At 45.5% G+C, this 21,478-nt stretch overlaps 1 protein-coding gene across 1 annotated transcript in view; it reads left to right on the top strand.

Annotated features, from left to right (window-relative positions):
* The window catches only part of COG6 (component of oligomeric golgi complex 6), a 217,686-nt gene that overhangs the window by 63,994 nt on the left and 132,214 nt on the right, over nucleotides 1-21,478 (top strand). The window lies entirely within an intron of this gene.

Genomic DNA, 21,478 nt, shown 5'->3' on the forward strand with positions numbered 1-21,478 from the left:
AGCTTAGTAAAAGACTCCCCTTAGTTTCTTAATTTAATTTTTTTGTGGCAGTTGATTTGTCATGAAAGGAATATAATCTTTGAAACCAAGGGAAGAGACTAACCCTTGTTAAATTAAGCAATTTATTAATGGGAAATGATCGTTTTTCATGTGAGAGAGAATTGACTAAAACTTTCTAATGATAAATTCTGTCTGTGTGATGGATATTGCTATTCTACTTGTAGCCATTAGGGACCCTGTTTACTAAGTTGCATTAGTGTTTTTAGCATGCCTACACTTAGCATGCGTGCTAACCATATAGATGCTTATAGGGATGTTGTAGGCACGTACATGATTAACGTGCGTTAAAGTTAACGCGCCTATAATGCTGCATAGTAAACAGGGCCCTAGGGATAGGTGCATGCAAATTTGATTCTCAAAGTATGCAAGTAGTCATAATATCCTATACATATTTATAAATTATATTTTATATAGTCAAATATTTACAGCTGGCAGTTGGGATAGATCTTAGCACTAATGGCTGGCATAAGGGGACAGACTAGATGGCAGTTGGTCTTTTCCTATGTTCATCTATGTACATATGTTACTGTATTTCTATATTTGCTCTTAGAAACAGATCAATTTGCACATTGATTACTCTTAACTAAGCTGGTTTGCAGTACTTGAGAACTGGCTTTTTATATATGGTTCTGCTTTTAGTATTCCATCCCTGCATTTGTAAATAACTGGTACAATTGTTATATTTGCTGTTACTTGTGTCTATTGTACTGCGTTGCCCAGATAACAAATAATGACTGCAGAACAAAGATTCTGTTGGTTACTTTGAATTTGATGTGTAAGATTCTACTTGGATTTTGCTTCCATTCATACCCTTCTCCATGCCTTTGTACTATCACGCATAGATTATTGTAGTACTACCTATTCAGGACTTCCTAAATTTCAGTTACGTCGCTTACAAACATTACAAAATACAGCTGCTAGAATGCATTTCAGAGCTAGACGTTTTGATCCAGTAACACCTCTTCTCACTAGACTTCATATTGTATACAATTTAAAATTCTGCTTCTAACTCACAAAGTTCTTTACGCTAAGGAGCCATCCTATCTAACATCGTTATTCCATATACTATTTTTTGTAACCTTAGATCTTTAGACTCTAATCATCTCATCCTACCATCTCCCAGACTTGCTCATTTTGAGTCTACTCGATCGTCTGCCTTTATCTTTTTGTTTCCAAGACTTTGGAATGATGTCCCTCTAGAGATTTGGAATGAAATGTCTTTGATTAACTTCAAAATAGAAACTGAAAACTCATTATTTTCAGTTGGCATTTGACCCTTTAATGTCCTAGGGTATCTCCTGTGGCAGGCCTAGAGGGTCTGTATCTTAAACTTCTGGTTTTTTTGTGTGTTTATTTTGTCTTTTTAACTAATTTGTTGGTTGAGTGTAGTTTTCTTTCCTATTTTTTATGGTGTTCTTTTCATTTATTGTCTTATTTGTTATTATAAACCACTTTGATCTTGTTTGAAGTAATGGCGGTTTATCAAGCTTGAATAAATATATTATTGCACCTAAAGTGCCACATTAGAAGAAATTACCAGAACTTGTGCAAAAGTGTACTTTGCAAAGCCTTTTTCTTAAAGCAGTGTTTGTCGAAAAGGAAACTTTGTGCTGTTCCTCTCACTCCTTTTATGTCACATAGCTTTGTAAACATTTCTATTTTTGTTGCAGAGCCATAAAAACACATCTACTAATTTTAGTCTTGCTGATCTTGAGGCATATTTTCCATATTTGTTTATAGCAAATAACAGGAGAAATAACGATCAGAATACAATCGAGTAATATTTTCTGAGGAAAGTACTAACAAAGCAGTTTTTCATTTTGATGAACACCTTGAGGCTTTATAATTGCGGTAACAAAAGAACTAAAACCTAAGAGCATCAAAGAATTGGACAGGAAGATCCAGGTAATGTTGAACTGCTGTATAGCAAATATCACTACATCAGCACCCACTACATCAATACTGATACAGAAGGAGGTTCACCCATCCTGGAAATGATGTGATGCTAGTCCCTTGGAAGACATTAGCATTGTTTGCTCTGATGTCTCTTCTCAGTGTGCATCAAAGTGTAGGCTCCATCAATGAAGAATCCTCCCAGAAGTCTTGATTTCTATCCAGGCAAATTCTGAAATATCTCCAACAGACCTTTGTCTGAATTGGGCTCTGAGCAGTCCTTGGGATATGCTTTTTGGCGATGAAACGTTGTTGATCAGGAGGAATCAAAAGGCTTACCCTCTGATCCTTCTCTATAGGAAAGGAAAGAAAGTCTCCCTTCGAGGATCTCTCCCATAGACTTTGTCAAGGAAATGGTAGAAATTATTTCATTTTCATTTGGGGGAGGAGGATGGACACACATACTGGGTGTTAACCAGTAACTCTGACCTCCTATGGAAGCCATGGCAGTGATCGTTCATGACATCCTCGAGAAAGGACAAAAGAGAATGTGGAAGACCACTGGCGTAACTAGGGTAGTTGACACCCGGGGCCGGTCATTTTTTAACACCCCCCCCCCCCAAATCCAGTACTAGGCATGCCGAGAATACAAAACACTCAGGACCTATAGAGCAATTCTACCATACCATAAGCAGTCATTTCTACGAGTCACACAAGGAAAAGGAAAGCATCTTAAACACTACAGTGAGCACTAGAACATCAATTCACCTATTGTAAAACGAAACCAGACAGAATAGTACAGATCGTAGATCCTGCACAGTCAATGCCAACTGAAAGCCATGTCTTTTTCACAAACACAGATACACCCTAATCCACTATAGAATAAGTAATCATAAACTTTCTATTTAGACAAAAATTAAACTGAACCCCCAATGCCAGACTCTGCATACAATGCAACACCACAGAAACAGAAACTGTCCCCTAGTACTGTGCAAAATATAAAGACAGCAGATGTAAATTTGAAAAAAACTAACAAGTACCAGTCACCACTTTACAAATTAACAAATAGAAATAAAACAAATATAGAAAGTAAAATAATACCATTTTATTGGACTAATAATACATTTAGCTTTCAGAGGCCAAAACCTCAGTCCTCGGGTCAGTACAGTATAGTGCTGTTACAGTATCCTATCCTGATCTGAGGAAGGGGGTTTTGTTCTCCGAAAGTTAGTCAAAATGTATTAAAATTAGTCCAATAAAAAGATTACCTTATTTACATGTTCTATTATAAACATTTAACACATCTACAATACTTTATCCTAAAGCAAAAAAAATAAAAAAATATATTTTATTTACAGTTTGTTGTCTCTGGTTTCTGCTTTCCTCATCTTCTTTTCACCGTCTTCCTTCCATCCAGCATCTGTCTTCACTCTCTCTCTCTCTCTGCCATCCAGTGTCTGCCCTCTCTGCCGTCCCTTCCATCCACTGCCTGCCCTTTCTCTCTGCCCCTTCAATCCACCATTTGCCCTCCCTCTCCCATCCATCCAGGGTCTGCCCTCCCTCTCGCTTCCCCTTCCATCTAGGATCTGTCCCCTCTCTCTCTCTCTGCCCCTTTTTTCAGCCCCCAGTTCCAGCCCCCTTCTCCCCTCTGAACACCCCCACCCCAGTCCCCTTCTCCCCTCCCCTTCTCCTGTCTGAGACCCCCACCACAGTCCCCTTCTCCCCTCCCCTGTCTGAGACCCCCACCCCAGTCCCCTTCTCCCCTCCCCTTCTCCCCTCTGAGATCCCCACCCCAGTCTCCTTCTCCCCTCTGAGATCCCCACCCCAGTCCCCTTCTCCCCTCCCCTTTTCCCCTCTGAGATCCCCACCCCAGTCCCCTTCTCCCCTCCCCTTTTCCCCTCTGAACACCCCCACCCCAGTCCCCTTCTCCCCTCTGAGATCCCCACCCCAGTCCCCTTCTCCCCTTTGAACACCCCCACCCCAGTCCCCTTCTCCCCTCCCCTTTTCCCCTCTGAACACCCCCACCCCAGTCCCCTTCTCCCCTCCCCTTCTCCCCTCTGAGATCCCCACCCCAGTCCCCTTCTCCCCTCCCCTTTTCCCCTCTGAACACCCCCACCCCAGTCCCCTTCTCCCCTCTGAGATCCCCACCCCAGTCCCCTTCTCCCCTTTGAACACCCCCACCCTAGTCCCCTTCTCCCCTCCCCTTTTCCCCTCTGAACACCCCCCACCCCAGTCCCCTTCTCCCCTCCCCTTCCCTTCTCCCCTCTGAGACCCCCACCACAGTCCCCTTCTCCCCTCCCCTGTCTGAGACCCCCACCCCAGTCCCCTTCTCCCCTCTGAACACCCCCACCCGAGTCCTTTCGCCCCTCTCCTTCCCCACCTCAGTCCCGTTAAAACCGGCGAAGCAGCGTCGCAGGCAGCGCCTCGTGCCCTGCTTGTAAAAAAAAAAAAATCAAATCTCCTTCCTTCTCCTCGTCTTGACGTCGACTCGGGCCTTCCAAACAAATTGATTGGAAGGCCCGAGTCGACGTCAAGACGAGGAGGAGAAGGAAGGAGATTTGATTTTTTTTTTTTACAAGCAGGGCGCGAGACGCTGCTTCGCCGGTTTTTTTAATGTGTGGCGCCGCGGGAACGGCCACGGGAGGCGGCGGGAGCAGAGCACCCCCCACCCACTGGCACCCAGGGCGGACCGCCCCCCCCCCTTGGTACGCCACTGTGGAAGACACCCTTATCTGTCTCCTATGAACAAGAAGTTAGATACCACGTATAAGAGCCCAGAGGATTCCGGATTTAAGTAGCAGCAGCTACCACATTGATGATGAAAGATTTTATAGTCAACTGAATCTTAGTGTATTTTGGATGTAATTTTGAAATATTAATAAACATAAAATGAGATCACTAAGGTTCAACAGAGAGACAGCTGAAAATAAATTACTGTATCTCTTCAAGGTTGTCATTATTTATACATGATTGCATTTATAATGTGTGTTTTTACAAGTTCTGACAGTTGCTAGGAAGAGTCCTATAAACAATTTAAGGTGAAGCTGGATAACTAGTTTGTAATATCTGGTTGTATGGAAGTGTGTTATTTTTGCTCTGTTTTCTGTAAGAATGTTTCTTTCCTGTTGTAATTGGTGTTCTTTTTCCTAGCAAATTTTTATTTTATTGTACACCACTCTGACTTGTTTAACAAAATGGGTGTTATATCAAGTCTATTAAACTATTAGGAGCAGTTTTCTGCCACAGCACAACGGTTAATGAGTGAACTGTCATTTTGGAAAGACACCATAGATGTCCTGATTTGCAGTAAACAGGGGTGTCTAATATCCTTAACAAGAGTTATGAAGTAAAATAAAAAAAAGAGTTTAACAAACTTCTTAATGGATGAGGTAGCAGCCTAGTGGTGAGAGCAGTGGTCTGAGAGTCGGGGAGGCCAGGCTTTGAATCCTGCTGCTACTCTTTGTGACCTTGGGAAAGTCATTTGTTTCTCCATTGCCTCAAGTACAAACTTAGGGTTCTGATTACTAAGGCACGCTAGCGTTTTTAGTGTGCACTAAAAATTAGCGCATGCTAAATGCTAGAGATACCCATATATTCCTATTGGCGTATCTAGCATTTAGCGCATGCTAAAAACGCTAGCCAGCGTCTAGCGCGGCTTAGTAAACAGGGCCCTTAGATTATAAGCTCTCCAGGGACAGGAAAATATCTACCGTATTTCTCTACTACTAAAAAGATGTGAGCTAAAAATCCTGATACAGGATAGTCTCCTATAATTTGGAGCCATGGACAGGTTTATCAAAATTGTGTAATAGTTTGTTCTGTTTCAAAACTTTTTGTAGGTTCATCAGTATAAAAATATCATTTTAATGAAAAATACCAATTCAGAGCTTTAATGAATCCTCTCCGTATTTAGGCACATGTGAACAGAATGAGTGGCAGCTTTCCAAAGTTAGTTTCAGTTCACAAATCCAGTATAGAGAGAACGGGGCAAACTCTAGAGAGCATCACAGTGCAGACCAGTGTCCATGAGAACAGTGTTTCTCAAGTTGGGCATGGCGTACCCCTAGCCTTTCTGGTTTTCAGAGTATCTGCAATGAATATGCACAAGAGGGGTTTGCACCCACAGCTTCACAACTCTACCATGTATATTCATTACGGATATCCTGAAAGCTAACAAAAAGAGGGTCCAAGTCTCCCGCAAAAAACACATGAAACAACAAAGAAAGCGGAAGAAAACCAAAATAGACCAGATAAAATCCACAAAGAGTAAGAGCACCAAAAAAGATTTATTGGGACCCTACATTGTCCGTGTTTCGGCCAAATGGCCTTCTTCAGGAGTCTAAAATCAAACAAAATATAACATATCAAAATATATACAATCTTATGTATATATAAATACAAACAGAAATAAAACCATACAACTAAAATATATTAGTGACACAAAAATACAATTAAAAACAAAAACATCTAAAAGCATATCACAAACCATTTTAAAAAAGGTAAATGAGGATGCAGCATTTGAATGCGGGGGTCTGGCGTCTAAGGCCACTATGAGGCATATTTTCAAAGCACTTTGGGAGGCTAAGTTCCATAGGTTTCTATGGAACTTTGGGAGGCTAAGTGCTTTGAAAATGAGCCTCTATAGCCCATTGGCTCAAGGAAGTCATTTTTTCTGCGTATCTGCTTTCAGGGCGGTCTTCGCCTGAAGCGTTTAAGGCGCATTCCATGAGAGCGATTTCCTCCTCGTGGACTGAAACAGGTGCACTCTCCCTTTAAGAGATCTGTAGTGCGGCTACTTGGGCTTCTCAGCTCTCATTTGTCCTGCTTTACAGGCTGGATGTTGCAGCGAAGCAGGATGCGATTTTTGGAGCACAGGTGCTTGCTTGTGGTGTGGCCTGTTCCCACCCTACTTAGGGAGTGCTTTTGTACATCCCATCAGTTAATGGATTCATCTGCTGCTGATGACAAGGAAGGGAAAATTAGGTTCTTGCCTTGGTAATTTTCTTTACTTTAGTCACAGCAGATGAATCCATGATCCCTCCCCATCTGACTCTGTGTTTGGTTCAGATCTTTCATGCAGATATAGGGTCCCACAATTGCCTTTCCCTTAAGCACAGGGACATGCTACAGTTCAAAAGTCCAAAAGTCTTCTCACCTTAAGCCCAGGTCAAGGCTGCAGTTCCAGGTTCCAGAATGCCTTTCCCTTAAGCCCAGGGAAAGGCCACCGTTCAAAGTCAAAATGCCTTTCCTCCCCCAAACACAGGTCCAGGCAATAGCTTCAAGTCCCAAGAGGCTTTTACCCTTGAACGCAGGGAAATGCCACAGTCCAAAAGGTTCAAACAAACGCCCTCTTCCTTGGAGCCCAGGGCAAGGCTGCAGTTCCAAAATGCTCTCACTTAGCTGCTCACCTCCAGCTGCCTCTGGAAAACCCTTTCAGCTGTGGCTGGAGCAGCTGCTTGATTTGCCTCCCCCGTCTCACCAGCTTAGAAGCAAGGTTGGCTAGGAGTCCCTTTAATTCCCTTCCCTGCAGCTGGGCCAGAGCAGTCACCTCCATAGGCTGTGGATCATCAGCCTCAGAGGTTTGAAGTGCCCCTCCTCCTCCCGTTGCTTCCCAGCCCATTAATTCTTCTCCCTATATATTCCCCACCTGTTCCTCCCTACCCTGCTTATTTGCCATTCCCCAATCCCCCCCCCCTCCCTCAGCATCCTGGGATCTGTAGTTCCCCCTCTGTTCCCTTTCCTTTTCCCTGTCAGATTGCACAGGATCCTGGGACTTGTAGTCCTCCCTCCTTTCCATGTTTGTCAGATATCTATACCTCCCTGAGGGCATGGCCTCCCGGCTTCCTTCCCTTCGGGACTTGGGGTTAACCCTCGGGCGGGGAAATCCACCCGCCCTACTCCTTTCCCCGGCTCCTCCTTCCCTCATCCTCCTGGGTTCCTCACAACGTGCACTAATGTTAACATTAGCTCATGGCCATTTTAAAAAAAATTAACATGGGAGCACCTAGCACCAACTATTTAGGACACACTAACCAGTTAGTGAAGCATTAATGTCAACGTGCTAGCTCTTTAGCGCATCCACACACATTCTGCACCCCTGAAAAAATAAGAAAAAACCCCCACGTGGTTAGCATGTGCAGATGGCAAAACTAATGCAGAAGGCTTTAGTGCATCCTTCACTAGAGCTTTTTCTCTGTGTTAGGTATGCGGTAGTACCTAACGCAGCTTCTCTGAGAGGACAAGCAGACTCACTTGTATTCTCACATGTAGGTGATGATATTCTACAGAGATTGGAGCGGACGCTGACTAACGTATAGAGCTTTCAAGAAAATTCTAGCAGTGTCTCACCGCACATGTGTGGGTCCACAGAGCAGGGAGGACACATCTTCACAGTCTTCCCTCAGCACTTCTGTCTCTGTTTTCATAGTGCCTTCCCGTGTGGGTGTTTTAAAAACTATTTTATTATTTTCTTTAGTATTTCTCTTCAACTGTGTTTTATTTTTTTATTTACCTAGTCTTTTCAGCCCTTCAAATTTCCTGTATTTCTTGCGGCTTGTTAGGTCCACTTAGGCCTGAGCACCGACCTCCTACTGTGTCATGGAATCTCACCCAGCGGATGAAAGCTCCTTTTGAGCTGCTTGACTCCTGTCATATGAAGTACTGTATCTGACTTGGAAAGTTATGTTTCTGGTGGCAGTGTTAGTGAGCTTCAGGTTCCAGTAGCTGACCCACCTTATACTAAATTTCATCATGATAGAGTAGTTCTTCGCACCATAAGTTGTTTTTCCTAAGGTCGTGTCTGAATTCCACCTTAACCAGTCAATTGTTCTGCCAACATGTTTTTCCAAAGCTGAACGCCCATTCTAACGAAAGCGTACTGCATACCTTAGACTGCAAGCCAGCCTTGGCCTTCTATCTAGAGCAGACTAAAGCCCATAGATAATCCACCTTACTTTTTGTTTGTTTTGCCCCAAATAGGATAGGGGTTTTCACTGGCAAATGCACAATTTCTGATTGGCTAACGGATTGCATCTCCTTAACTTATGCCCAGGCAAGGCTGACCCTGGAGGGCCACATCAAGGCTCATAATGTCAGAGCAATGGCTATGTCGGTAGCCTACTTGAGGTCAGCCTCCATAGAGGAGATTTGCAAAGCTGAGACCTGGTCTTCAGTCCATACATTTACATCTCATTACTGGCTTGAGCAGGATACTCGTCATGAGAGCCAGTTTGGTCAGACAGTCCTGCAAAATTTGGTGTCTAGATTCCAACTCCACCCTCCTAGGTCCAGTTTTGTTTTTTTCCAGGCTGCACCTTCACAACTAGTATGTATATAGTTTTAGGTTGATTGACTTGGAGGCCTCGACATTTCCAGTCCCTATTGTCCTAGCATTGTTGCTTTTAGTAGCTATGGATTCCCCCATGTGAGAATACAACTGGGCCTGCTTGTCCTCGGAGAAAGCAAAGTTACCCACCTATTTCCTCTAGGTGTTGTATTCCTTTAGCTATTATTATCTGACTGAGGGATCTGCACTCAGGTGTCTAGTGGGAAGGCACCTACACATGCACATTGGCACACTGCTTGAATTTACTTGAAAGTTCTATACACTAGTCAGTGTCCGCACCAGGCTCACCCACATGTGAGAATACCTAGCGTGCTGTCCTTGGAGAACAGCTGCTACAGGTGAGTAACTTTGCTTTAGTAAAAGGGCCCTTATATTACCTGAATAATATAGGCAGACAGTGCTTAAATGGTTTTACCATCATGGTTTTAACTCGGCATTCTATTGATAAAACAGTATGATAGTTAAAGTTTCTTGGTATTGAGGCTGCAGTTGGTACAGCTTACAGTTTATATGTAGTGTCAACATTTTATATGGCAAGGTGGGAAAGGGGATGGGATTTAATATACTGTCTTTGTGTAGTCACAATCAAAGCGGTTTATATAATTATATACAGGTATTTATTTTAAACATATGATAATGGAGGGTAAAGAGACTTGCCCAGAGTCACAGTAAGCAGCAGTGGGAATCAAATCTAGTTCCCCTGGTTCTTAGGCCACTTCACTAACCATTAGGCTACTCCTCCACTCAGATCTGCGCATGAGACTGCAAGAATCTGGGCTAAAAAAGATGAGGCTTAAAATAAATCAGTATGTTATGTTTCTTGGTAATAGGCATCCATTAAGGTGATGATAATTTATTTATGACATTTATATCCCACATTATCTCAAATAGAATTCAAATTCAATGTGGCTCACGTTATAACAAATTTGGAACTTACAAACCATTCTGATTATATGGAACAAATTGAATAGGATTGCAAATACAGGAAAATTCAATAACAAGTAACTTGCAGTCTATATCATATAACTCATTGTAATACATAGGGTGTAATGTGGATACGGACATGGTTATTGTTTCTTCAAGTTTAATTTAAGGTTGAGTTTGATTATTGTTAGAGCCCAAACTCATCAGGTGAGTTTTCAGTTGTTTATGAAATATAAGATAGTCTTCAGTTTGATGGAGTTGCTTAGGTAAAGAGTTCCATCCAGTTGTACTTTGGTATGAAAATCCAGAATTGTGGGTAGTTTTATATTTAATTTTATTACATTTAGGGAAGTGTAGTATAAGAAAGTCCCTGGAAGATTTTTCAGCATTACATGTTGATAGCTCTGTGAGATTGTGCATGTAACATGGAGATGAACCTTAAATTATTTGGTGGGTGAATGCATGTAATTTGAAAGTAATATGTGAGTTTATAGGTAGCCAGTGTAATTTGAGTAGAAGCGGGGTCGCTTTGGAGTACCGGGAGTACAAGGCGAGCTGCTGTGTTTTAAGCAGTTTGTAGTTTTCTGGTAAGTGAGGTCTTAAGTCCTGCATAAACCGCATTGCAATAGTCAAATTTTGATAGTACCAAGGATTGAGTTAGTGATCTGAAAATTGTGTTTGAAAAGTAAAATCTTAGTCGTTTTAGTTTCCATAGTGATCCAAATACACTAGAAGCTAAATTGGATACTTGTGGTTCAAATGTGAGATGTTGATCAATAATTATTATAAACTAAAAAATATATATCTGTAGGAAACTGGTTCAATCTAAGAAATCATCAGTCCATATAAATGCAGAACCCAGTTATTAAATATAAGGTTACTTTTTTCAAAAAAAAAAAGGGAGAATACTCTTTTCAAAAAAAGGAGGAAAAAACGCCTCAAGAAAAAGCTTTTCCCACGATTATAAATGGGACAAAAGCTATCGTTTCATCATCATGGGCGACACAAAAAAACCTCCTTAAGTTAATTATATATATTTTTTATATCTTTTTTAATTTAATTTTACTATTGCTGTCCACTTCACTCTGCCATCCAAATTGAATAAATTCTTTTACTTAACTTGGGCAGACTTTAAATTTTCTCCTTTTATGACCGAAATAGAACTGTGGTCAACGGGTCCCGTTTCACATAATGCTGCTTCAGGACCACAGCTGCTCGCTTATTTCTCAAAGGTCTCTTATTCTAAACAAAGGAGAAAAAAGAATAGTTAACAAAAAAGATTCTATCTTAACTTAATCATCTTTTAAAATGTAACCTTCCTTACAATCCGTTCAGTACGCCGACGGTCGCATGGCAGTTCAAAATAAACATGGCGGCCTTTAAATAAATTAAGTAAAAGAATTTATTCAATTTGGATGGCAGAGTGAAGTGGATAAAAAATATATATAATTAACTTAAGGAGGTTTTTTTGTGTCGCCCATGATGTTGAAACGATAGCTTTTGTCCCATTTATAATCGTGGGAAAAGCTTTTTCTTGAGGCGTTTTTTCCTCCTTTTTTTGAAAAGAGTATTCTCCCTTTTTTTTTTTGAAAAAAGTAACCTTATATTTAATAACTGGGTTCTGCATTTATATGGACTGATCAATAATTATTACCAGGGTTTTCAAGTTGTGTTGTCAGTAGTGAAAGTTGAAGAAGTGATTGGTTGATGAGGGTTTGTTAATATTAAGAATTTGGGGCCCCTTTTACCAAGCTGTGACAAAAGAGGGCTTGGGCTGGCGTCAGCGTGTGTTCTTGACGTGCACTGAGGCCCCCTTTTACCGCAGCTGGTAAAAGGGTAGTCTTTCCTTTCTGCAGGAAATGGCCATTTCAGGGGGAGCACTTACCGCCATCCATTGAGGGGGCAGTAATGACTCCTGCGGTAACCCAGCAGTAACTGCCTGATTACTGCCGGGGTACACCCTGGCACTACAAAATTAAATATATTTTTACAGTGCAGGATATGATGGCGTGCTGGGGGTGGGAAGTACCGTCAGGCTGTGGTAGCCCAGCGCTACTTCCTGTTTAGCGAGCGGTAAGCCAGTGTTGGGCTTACTGCCACTTTGTAAAAGGGGCCCTTGTTTTTTTCTCTGTTGAGTTTGTTTGAAATTGTTTGCCCATGATTCCATTAGGTCTAGGCCAAATTTTATATTTTTCATCGTTGATATTGTCAAAAGTGATATAAATTGTGACATCATCGACATACATGAAACGATTAAAACCATTTGATTCAAGTAAGTTACCTAGAGGTGCCATCATTATATTAAACAAGATAAGGGAGAAAGGGGAACCTTGTGGTACCCCGTAATTAGGGGATCAAGGAGCTGAGTTGAGACCCGACTGTTTCTTTTGGTAATATCTGGAAATGAGAAATCCTTTTTGTGCCCTATGTGTAAAATACAGAATTGTTCTTTTCCTCACAGTCCTTTAGGTAGTCCTAAAATTCTTTTAAATTATGGTTTTCCTGTATAAAAGCCTCCCCCCTTTTTTTCCTTAAAATATAGCATTCATCTTAAATTAAAGAGGAAGTTATCAATGTGGGCTACCATCGAGATGTGTGTTTTTTGTTTCTTACTGCAAGTTGTGCTATTTTAGCACAGGGTCGCAATGAGAACCTGCGGTAAAATAACCCATCTTGACGGTGGCCCACATTGATAAGTCTCCCCCCCCCCCCCCCTTAATGTTTTATTTAATATAGCTAGCTTGAATCAGTATGAAAGGGTAGTATAACTTAGTGGGTCCTTTTACTGAGGTGCACTAATAGATTTAGTGAGTGCTAATGATTAATGTGCACTAAATGCCCATGCAGCCCATTATATTTCTGTGGGCTGCTTGGCATTTAGTGCACACTAAATCTGGTAGCACACCTTAGTAAAAAGACCCTGTACATTTTAAAGTAAATGAATAAAGGACACACCAACATTCTTTAGACCTTTTCTGTTGCCATATTCTCTTCTCTCTGTGCTAAATGGCATTTTGCTGATGGGTTTGTGATTATATGGCATAGAATTGGCATGAGCACTTTAAGAAAGATTTGTGCACTAGTACTGGTAAAGCAAAGGTAAGGTTTTGCACTAGCTATGGTTTGAACTTAGGTGCTAGAACAAACCTTTGGCCATAAAACTACTACTGGCCTGGGAACTGGAGAGAGAGAGTGAGTAGTTATTTGATTTCATGAACTATACATTGATGCAAGCTCTTGATACCAGTCCTCTAAGTCTGTCTTTTGGAAAGCAGCCCTGTCTGTAGCTCATTTACATTTCTGCTCACTTCACAGCTGTTATTTCTTCACACTTAAAAAATGATTCCTGTTATGTGCTTCTAATCTAAGCAGTGTGTTTGATCTGATTTTCATAAACTTAGCATTCCAAGCCCCCAAGACATAGCAGTAACCAAAAAAAAAAAAAAAAGGTGCTTGATTTCTGTGACAGAAACAGCAAGTATCTTCACTGTAGATACAGTGCCCTATTAAAAAAAACAAAAAAAAAAAACTTCACACCCCTGTACATTTTTTTTAACATTTTGATGTCTTAAAAATACAATTCAGAAAGCATTGGAGTTTGTTTCATTGAACTATACACATTACCCTTTCATATACAAACATAAAATAATCAAAACATAATTGAGAATATACAGTCACCCCTTTCTCAGTTTCTTCATCTTCATGCCCTTTGATTCAGGAGAAATCCCCCTTTTCAGCAGTAGCAGCATTGAATCTTTTAGAGTTGTTTTACTAACTTTGCACAGCAGGATGATGCTGCTTTTGCCTGTCTTTCTTGAAGAATTGCTCAGGTTTTTCCAAGTTGGCTGGGGACCATCTGTGAAGATTTTATTATGTGAATAAATTAAAAAAAGAATATACATAAGTAATAATTTATACAGCAAAACTAAACTAGAGAAGTAACAAAGGAAAAGGGATAATTTCCTAATAGAAAATAAAACAAGGTATAGCTCAAATCCACAAAACATGGAAATCCAGTACAATAAACAGGATTAAAGCTGAATTTACTAGAAAAGTTTAAAAACAATTGACACTTGCTGATTAACAAGAGCAGATTAATTACTATTTAACTCAGTATGGGGTAAGGTGCGTTAGTGTTTTTAACACGCCTGTAAATTTAAGGCGCATTAAACGCTAATGCACCTATACATTTTTATGGATGTGTTAGCGTTTAATGCGCATACACCATTTATGCATGTTAAAAATGCTAACGTGCCTATAGCGCCGCTTAGTAAACACAGGCGTATGTCTATTGGAAGATCACTCATCAGATGTGCAGCCCACTGATCCAAGATGGCATTGTGATAATACGTACCTGACGGAGCTCTGATTTGACCTGTGTGTCTTCCAACTTAACCTGTGGAACTGTCGCTAGCCGGACATGGGGAAGAGATGAGGGAAGGTGCGGGGTATTCCCTCTATCCTCACTTCGTTTTGGCAGACTACTTTGGACCAATTTCGAGCAGTTGGCGCTGGACTTGTGACTGTTTCAGCCAAGCTTGTTGGAACTTCATCAAGCAGCAACATTGATGGGGCCTCCTTGAGCCCCGTCACTCATACATAGGGTTACCATACGTCCAGATTTACCCGAACATGTCCTCTTTTTGAGGACATGTCCGGGCGTCCGGACGGGTTTTAGCCAGCCTGCCCATTTGTCCGGATTTCTGGACAAATGGGTGGGCTGACGTACATACGTGCGGGCGGCGGACCTCCCCTCCCCTTACGATCTTCCCTGGTGGTCTAGTGACTTCGGGGCAGGAAAGAGCCCCCTCTTTCCTGCCCGGCGTGCTGCTCTGCATCCTGTATGGTGCCTGTGACAGTCTTGGCGAGATTCAAAATGGCCGCCGAGAATTGAAGTCTTCAGTTGAAGTCTTGCGAGGCCGCTTCAATTCTCGGTGGCCATTTTGAATCTCGCCGAGACTGTCACAGGCAGCATACAGGATGCAGAGCAGCGCGCCAGGCAGGAAAGAGGGGGCTCTTTCCTGCCCCGAAGTCACTAGACCACCAGGGAAGATCGTAAGGGGAGAGGTGAGGACGGAGCCGAGAGGGGGTAACCAGGGGGAGGGGAAAATGCGACAGGGGGTGGGGTGAGGTGTGACAAGGGGCAGGGCGATGGCGTGAAAGGGGTGTGGTGAGGGTGTGAAATGGGCAGGCATGGGCGGGGCAAGTGTTCTCTTTTTTTAAGGACAAAAAATGGTAACCCTATTCATACAGCACCTCCTTAACCCAGAAGCGATTCAGCAGTGAGGGATCGGCATGCACAGAGTCCCACATGGGTGTCTGTAGAATGGCTGGAGGGGAGACCCAGTTGTTGCTTTTTCTCTCCAGGAAGAGAGAGCTGGTGCTGGTGGTATTTTGAAATTACCTATGATACAAACTGTGAGTGCGCTGGCTCAGTCCCGGGGTTCATTAATCGCTTTCATTGTGAGTCAGTGAGTTGTGGAGAAACCAGCTGTGGTGACACTAGAGTCGCTATGGGATTCAATTCAAGACTTTCGTACTTCTCTACATGAGCTATCTGAAAAATTTATTGGTGACATATTAAAATATTTCTGAAGCAGTGGTTACCCAAGTTCAGGTTTCTGACCAACAGGCTGCTACGACTGGGACCATCTCTGTTCAGAAGAGGTTCAGAATATTGAACTCTATCTCATTAATTAAAGACAATAATTATGTTTCCATATCATCAAGCTGATCAATCCATAGACTGGTGGGTTGTGTCCATCTACCAGCAGGTGGAGATAGAGAGCAAACTTTTGCCTCCCTATATGTGGTCATGTGCTGCCGGAAACTCCTCAGTATGTTCTCTATCTCAGCAGGTGGTGGTCACACACAGCAGCAGCTCTGGCTAGGCCTCCAAGCCTAATTTTTAGGTTTTGTTGAGTGCCTGGGGTTGAGGGCTCTTTTGAGCAAGTGCAAACCTGGTGGTGCCAGGTCCCTCCTTTTCTCCCCCCTCCCGCTGGCTCCGTTAAAAAAAAAAAAAAAAAAATTTTGAACGTCCTTAAAGGCGTTTATTTCGACGTTTATTTAAGCGTCTATTGCAGCTACTCACTGGGACACCAGGTCGTTACAACTCGGAGCGGACAGCAGGTAATTTTTACCTTTTTATAGCGGGCAGGGGGTTCCCCGATTCTTCTCCTCGTGGCATATGGCGTCGGAGGGCGAGGGCGCAAAGGGTCGCTCCCCGGGTCGCTTGAGCGCTTCTAGAGGGGATGCGGGGGTCTTCAAGCCTGATTCGCCCTTGTTGGGTGACAGTTTCGTGACCGATGAATGTCCCGGTCCTTCCTCCGGCGTGGCGGTTTTTCCCGCCATAAACGTCCATCCCCCGCTCCTCGCCTCCGCCATCTTGGCCGGCCACGCGGCTCGGACGGCTTCTTCTTGGGCCGCCCTTGAGGTTGGAGACATTAATGCCATGAACGCCCTTAATTTGGGCGACGGCACAGAAGCGGCTAAAGTTAAGAGCCGTTCTTCCCGCGCGGCTCCTTCGCGGAGTTTCGCGCCGGACGCCATTTTGGATGCGCAGCATGTCTCTCCCCCGCTATTGCGAGCGCCGGTTGAGGGTGCGTCTAGGGCTGTTGCCCAGACTGCGGAAGTGCACAGTCTGGGGGGTTTCTCCCCCGAGTTTGTTTTGCTGCTGCATCAGGCCTTCCTCATGCACAACGCTGCCCCTGCTCCCTCGTCTGGTAAAGAGGTTGAGGTTCCCAGAGGTAAACGCCCTCGGGTTGATTCCCAGGCCTTGGAGGAATTTGTCTCCTCCGATGTAGATGAGGGCAGCGTGTCTGAGGTCTCCCAACGGTCCTTTGCGGATTCCTTGGAGGAGACGGATCCCCGCTCGGATGGAGCGGATGACCCCTCTGCAGCGCGGCTTTTTAGCCCAGAGGATTTGCCCAACCTGTTGTTACAGGCCATGGACACTTTGAAGATTTCCTCTCCGGAGGACGTCTCTCCCTCAGCCCCTGTTGGCTCTGCCATTATGCTGGGGACGAAGCGCCCGCCTAGAACCTTCCACGTGCATGATGCCATGCACACCTTAATTTCGGCTCAATGGGATGTCCCAGAAGCGAGCCTTAAAGTGGCTAGGGCTATGTCCCGCCTCTATCCTTTGGCTGTGAGTGAACGTGAGGCCTATCTGTGGCCTACCGTGGATTCTTTAATCACTGCGGTGACTAAGAAAACGGCGTTGCCGGTGGAAGGTGGCACGGCCTAAAGGACGCCCAAGACAGAAGATTGGAGGCGGCCTTAAGGTCGTCCTTTGAGGCGGCTGCTTTAAGTTTGCAGGCCTCAGTTTGCGGCTCCTATGTGGCCAGGGCGTGCCTGACTATGGTGCAGCGGGCTTCCCCCTCGGATCATTCCTTGAGGGCTGATTGGCCGGCCCTGGAATCGGGCTTAGCCTATTTGGTAGACTTGCTGTATGATGTCTTGAGGGCCTCAGCGAAAGGCATGGCTCAGACAATCTCTGCGCGGCGGTGGCTTTGGCTGAAACATTGGTCTGCTGACCACGCCTCTAAATCCCGCCTGGCTAGGTTGCCTTTTAAAGGCAAGCTGCTCTTTGGGGTCGAGCTGGACAAAATCGTGACCGATCTCGGCACGTCTAAGGGCAAGAAATTACCAGAGGTCAGGGCTCGGGCTAGTACTCGTCCCGGTACCTCCAGAGGACGGTTGCAGGAAGCCCGTCGGTACCGCCCGGGCAAGTCGGGTTCCTCTGCCCCCTCTTCCTTCAAGAGGAATTTCTCCCCCAAGCAGCATTCCTTTCGCAGAGACCGCCGTCCCGGAGGTGCTCCCTCCGGTCCTCCCCCAGGGTCTCGTACCCAATGACGGGGTCTTGGTCCACGCCCCAGTGCAGATTGGAGGACTGCTGTCCTCGTTTCTGGGCGAGTGGACCACAATAACTTCAGACGCGTGGGTGCTGGAAGTCATCAGAGACGGCTACAAACTAGAGTTCTGCCGACCCTTAAAAGACGGGTTTGTACTCTCTCCCTGCAAGTCTCCGGTCAAAGCTGTGGCAGTGCAGCAGACCTTGGACAATCTGATCCGCCTGGGCGCGGTCGTTCCGGTGCCAGAAAGTCAGCTTGGCAAGGGACGTTACTCCATTTACTTTGTGGTACCAAAGAAAGGAGGTTCTGTCCGGCCTATCCTCGACCTCAAAGGGGTCAATCGGGCCTTGAAAGTGCGGCACTTTCGCATGGAGACTCTCCGCTCTGTTATAGCGGCAGTGAAGGCAGGAGAGTTCCTGGCATCCTTGGACATCAAGGAAGCGTACCTGCATATTCCCATCTGGCCTCCTCATCAACGCTTTCTGCTGTTTTGCAGTCCTGGGACGACACTTCCAGTTCAGAGCCCTCCCTTTCGGGTTGGCTACTGCTCCGCGGACCTTTTCCAAAGTAATGGTGGTCATCGCGGCCTTCCTACGAAAGGAAGGGGTACAAGTCCATCCTTATCTGGACGACTGGTTGATCCGAGCCCCCTCTTATGCAGAGTGCGGCAAAGCTGTGGACCGGGTAGTTGCTCTTTTGAGCTCCCTGGGATGGATCATCAACTGGGAGAAGAGCCAGCTGCGCCCGACTCAGTCCCTGGAGTACCTGGGAGTTCGATTCGACACCCAAGTGGGCAGTGTTCCTGCCAGACAATCGGATTGTCAAACTTCAGGCTCAGGTGGACCAGTTCCTAGTAGCCTCTCCCCTTCGGGCTTGGGACTATGTGCAGCTGTTGGGCTCTATGATGGCCACGATGGAAGTTGTGCCCTGGGCCAGGGCTCATATGAGACCGCTTCAACACTCTTTGCTGCAGCGCTGGACTCCGATGTCGGAGGATTATGCTGTGCGCCTTCCCTTGGACCCAGCAGTGCGCAAGGCGCTGAGCTGGTGGATGCAGACAGACAAGTTGTCTGCGGGAATGCCTCTGGTGACCCCAGAGTGGATTGTCGTCACGACGGACGCCTCGTTGTCGGGCTGGGGAGCCCACTGCTTGGGAAGGACAGCGCAGGGGCTCTGGTCTCCTGCAGAGGCAAAGTGGCCTATCAACCTCCTGGAACTCAGAGCCATTCGGTTGGCGCTTTTGGAGTTCATCCCGGTACTGGTGTTGAAGCCTGTACGGGTCCTGTCGGACAATGCCACGGCTGTGGCCTATGTCAACCGCCAGGGAGGTACCAAGAGCGCCCCTCTAGCCAAGGAGGCTATGAATCTTTGCCAGTGGGCGGAAGTGAACCTGGAGCAGCTTTCAGCGGCCCACATTGCCGGAGTCATGAATGTCAAGGCGGACTTTCTCAGTCGCCATACCTTGGAGCCCGGAGAGTGGCAGCTATCTGCTCAGGCGTTCTTGGACATCACGAAGCGCTGGGGCCAGCCGAGCCTAGATCTGATGGCGTCATCGGCCAATTGCCAAGTGCCGCGCTTTTTCAGCAGAGGACGGGACCCTCGATCCCTGGGAGTAGATGCACTTCTCCAACAGTGGCCGACACAAGAGCTTCTCTATGTGTTCCCGCCCTGGCCCATGTTGGGCAGGGTGCTAGACCGGGTGGCAAAGCATCCCGGCAGGGTAATCCTGGTGGGTCCGGATTGGCCCAGGCGTCCCTGGTATGCGGACTTGATCAGGCTCTCAGTCGACGATCCTCTGCGGCTGTCAGTGGAGCAGGGCCTGTTACATCAGGGTCCCGTGGTGATGGAGGATCCCTCCCCCTTTGGTCTTACGGCCTGGCTATTGAGCGGCAGCGTCTGAGGAAGAAGGGCTTCTCAGACAAGGTCATCGCCACTATGCTGAGAGCGAGGAAGCGCTCTACTTCTACTGCTTACGCCAGGGTTTGGCGTATCTTTGCAGCGTGGTGTGAAGCAGGCTCACTTTCTCCCTTCACTGCTCCAATTTCTTCAGTGTTGGCGTTCCTGCAAGAAGGTCTGGAGAAAGGCCTGTCGCTCAGTTCCCTTAAAGTCCAGGTAGTGGCTCTGGCTTGCTTCAGGGGCCGCCTGAAGGGTGCTTCCCTGGCTTCGCAGCCAGATGTGGTGCGCTTTCTCAAGGGAGTTAATCACCTGCGCCCTCCTCTGCACTCAGTGGTGCCTGCGTGGAATCTCAACCTGGTACTAAGAGCATTGCAGAAGCCGCCTTTTGAACCCTTGTCGAGGGCATCTCTGAAAGACCTGACGTTGAAAGCAGTCTTTTTGGTGGCTATCACTTCAGCCAGAAGAGTTTCCGAGATCCAGGCGCTCTCATGTCGAGAGCCTTTTCTGCAGTTCACTGAGGCAGGAGTGACTATTCGCACAGTGCCTTCCTTCCTGCCCAAGATTGTTTCTCGCTTCCATGTGAATCAGCAGCTCTGTCTCCCTTCCTTTCGTAGGGAGGACTACCCAGAGGAGTACTCTGCTCTTAAATATCTGGATGTGAGACGAGTCATCATCAGATACTTGGAAGTGACCAATGATTTCCGGAAATCGGATCATCTGTTTGTCCTGTTTGCAGGTCCTCGTAAGGGTCTGCAGGCTGCTAAGCCTACAGTGGCAAGATGGGTCAAGGAAGCCATTGCAGCGGCTTATGTGGCCGCGGGGAAGGTGCCGCCTATCCAGCTGAAGGCTCACTCCACGAGAGCTCAGGCGGCCTCGATGGCAGAGGCCGGATCCGTCTCCTTGGAAGAGATATGCAAGGCGGCAACTTGGGCTTCGGCTCATACATTCTCCAAGCATTACCGTTTGACTGTGGCTGCATGGGCGGAGGCCCGGTTTGGAGCTTCAGTGTTGAGGTCAGGGATTTCAATGTCCCGCTCTGGGTGAGTACTGCTTCGGTACATCCCACCAGTCTATGGATTGATCAGCTTGATGATATGGAAGGTAAAATTATGTATAATCATACCTGATAATTTTCTTTCCATTAATCATAGCTGATCAATCCATAGCCCCTCCCAGATATCTGTACTGTTTTTATTCTGGTTGCATTTCAGGTTCAAGTTTAGTCTTCAGTTACTTCAGAAAGACTTCGTGTTCAAGTTTTTTCACTTGGATTCTTCAAGAGTTAAGACGAGTTTGTGTTACAGTGAGCTGCTGCATTCCTCTCCCCTCCGTTTTACGGGGCTGGATTGAGACTTAAAATTCTGCCGGCACTCCCTCCCGCTTCGTGCGGCTGTAGGGCAGCTTTGTACCCCTCCCGCTTCGGCGGTGTTAGGGTCAGTCAGCTCCTCCCGCGGTTGCGGTTGCAGGATAAGCCAGATCCCCCCGCATCGGCGGGTGTGGTGTCCCT

The sequence above is a fragment of the Microcaecilia unicolor genome, chromosome 4 (genome assembly GCF_901765095.1).
Source record: "Microcaecilia unicolor chromosome 4, aMicUni1.1, whole genome shotgun sequence".
Lineage (NCBI taxonomy): Eukaryota > Metazoa > Chordata > Amphibia > Gymnophiona > Siphonopidae > Microcaecilia > Microcaecilia unicolor.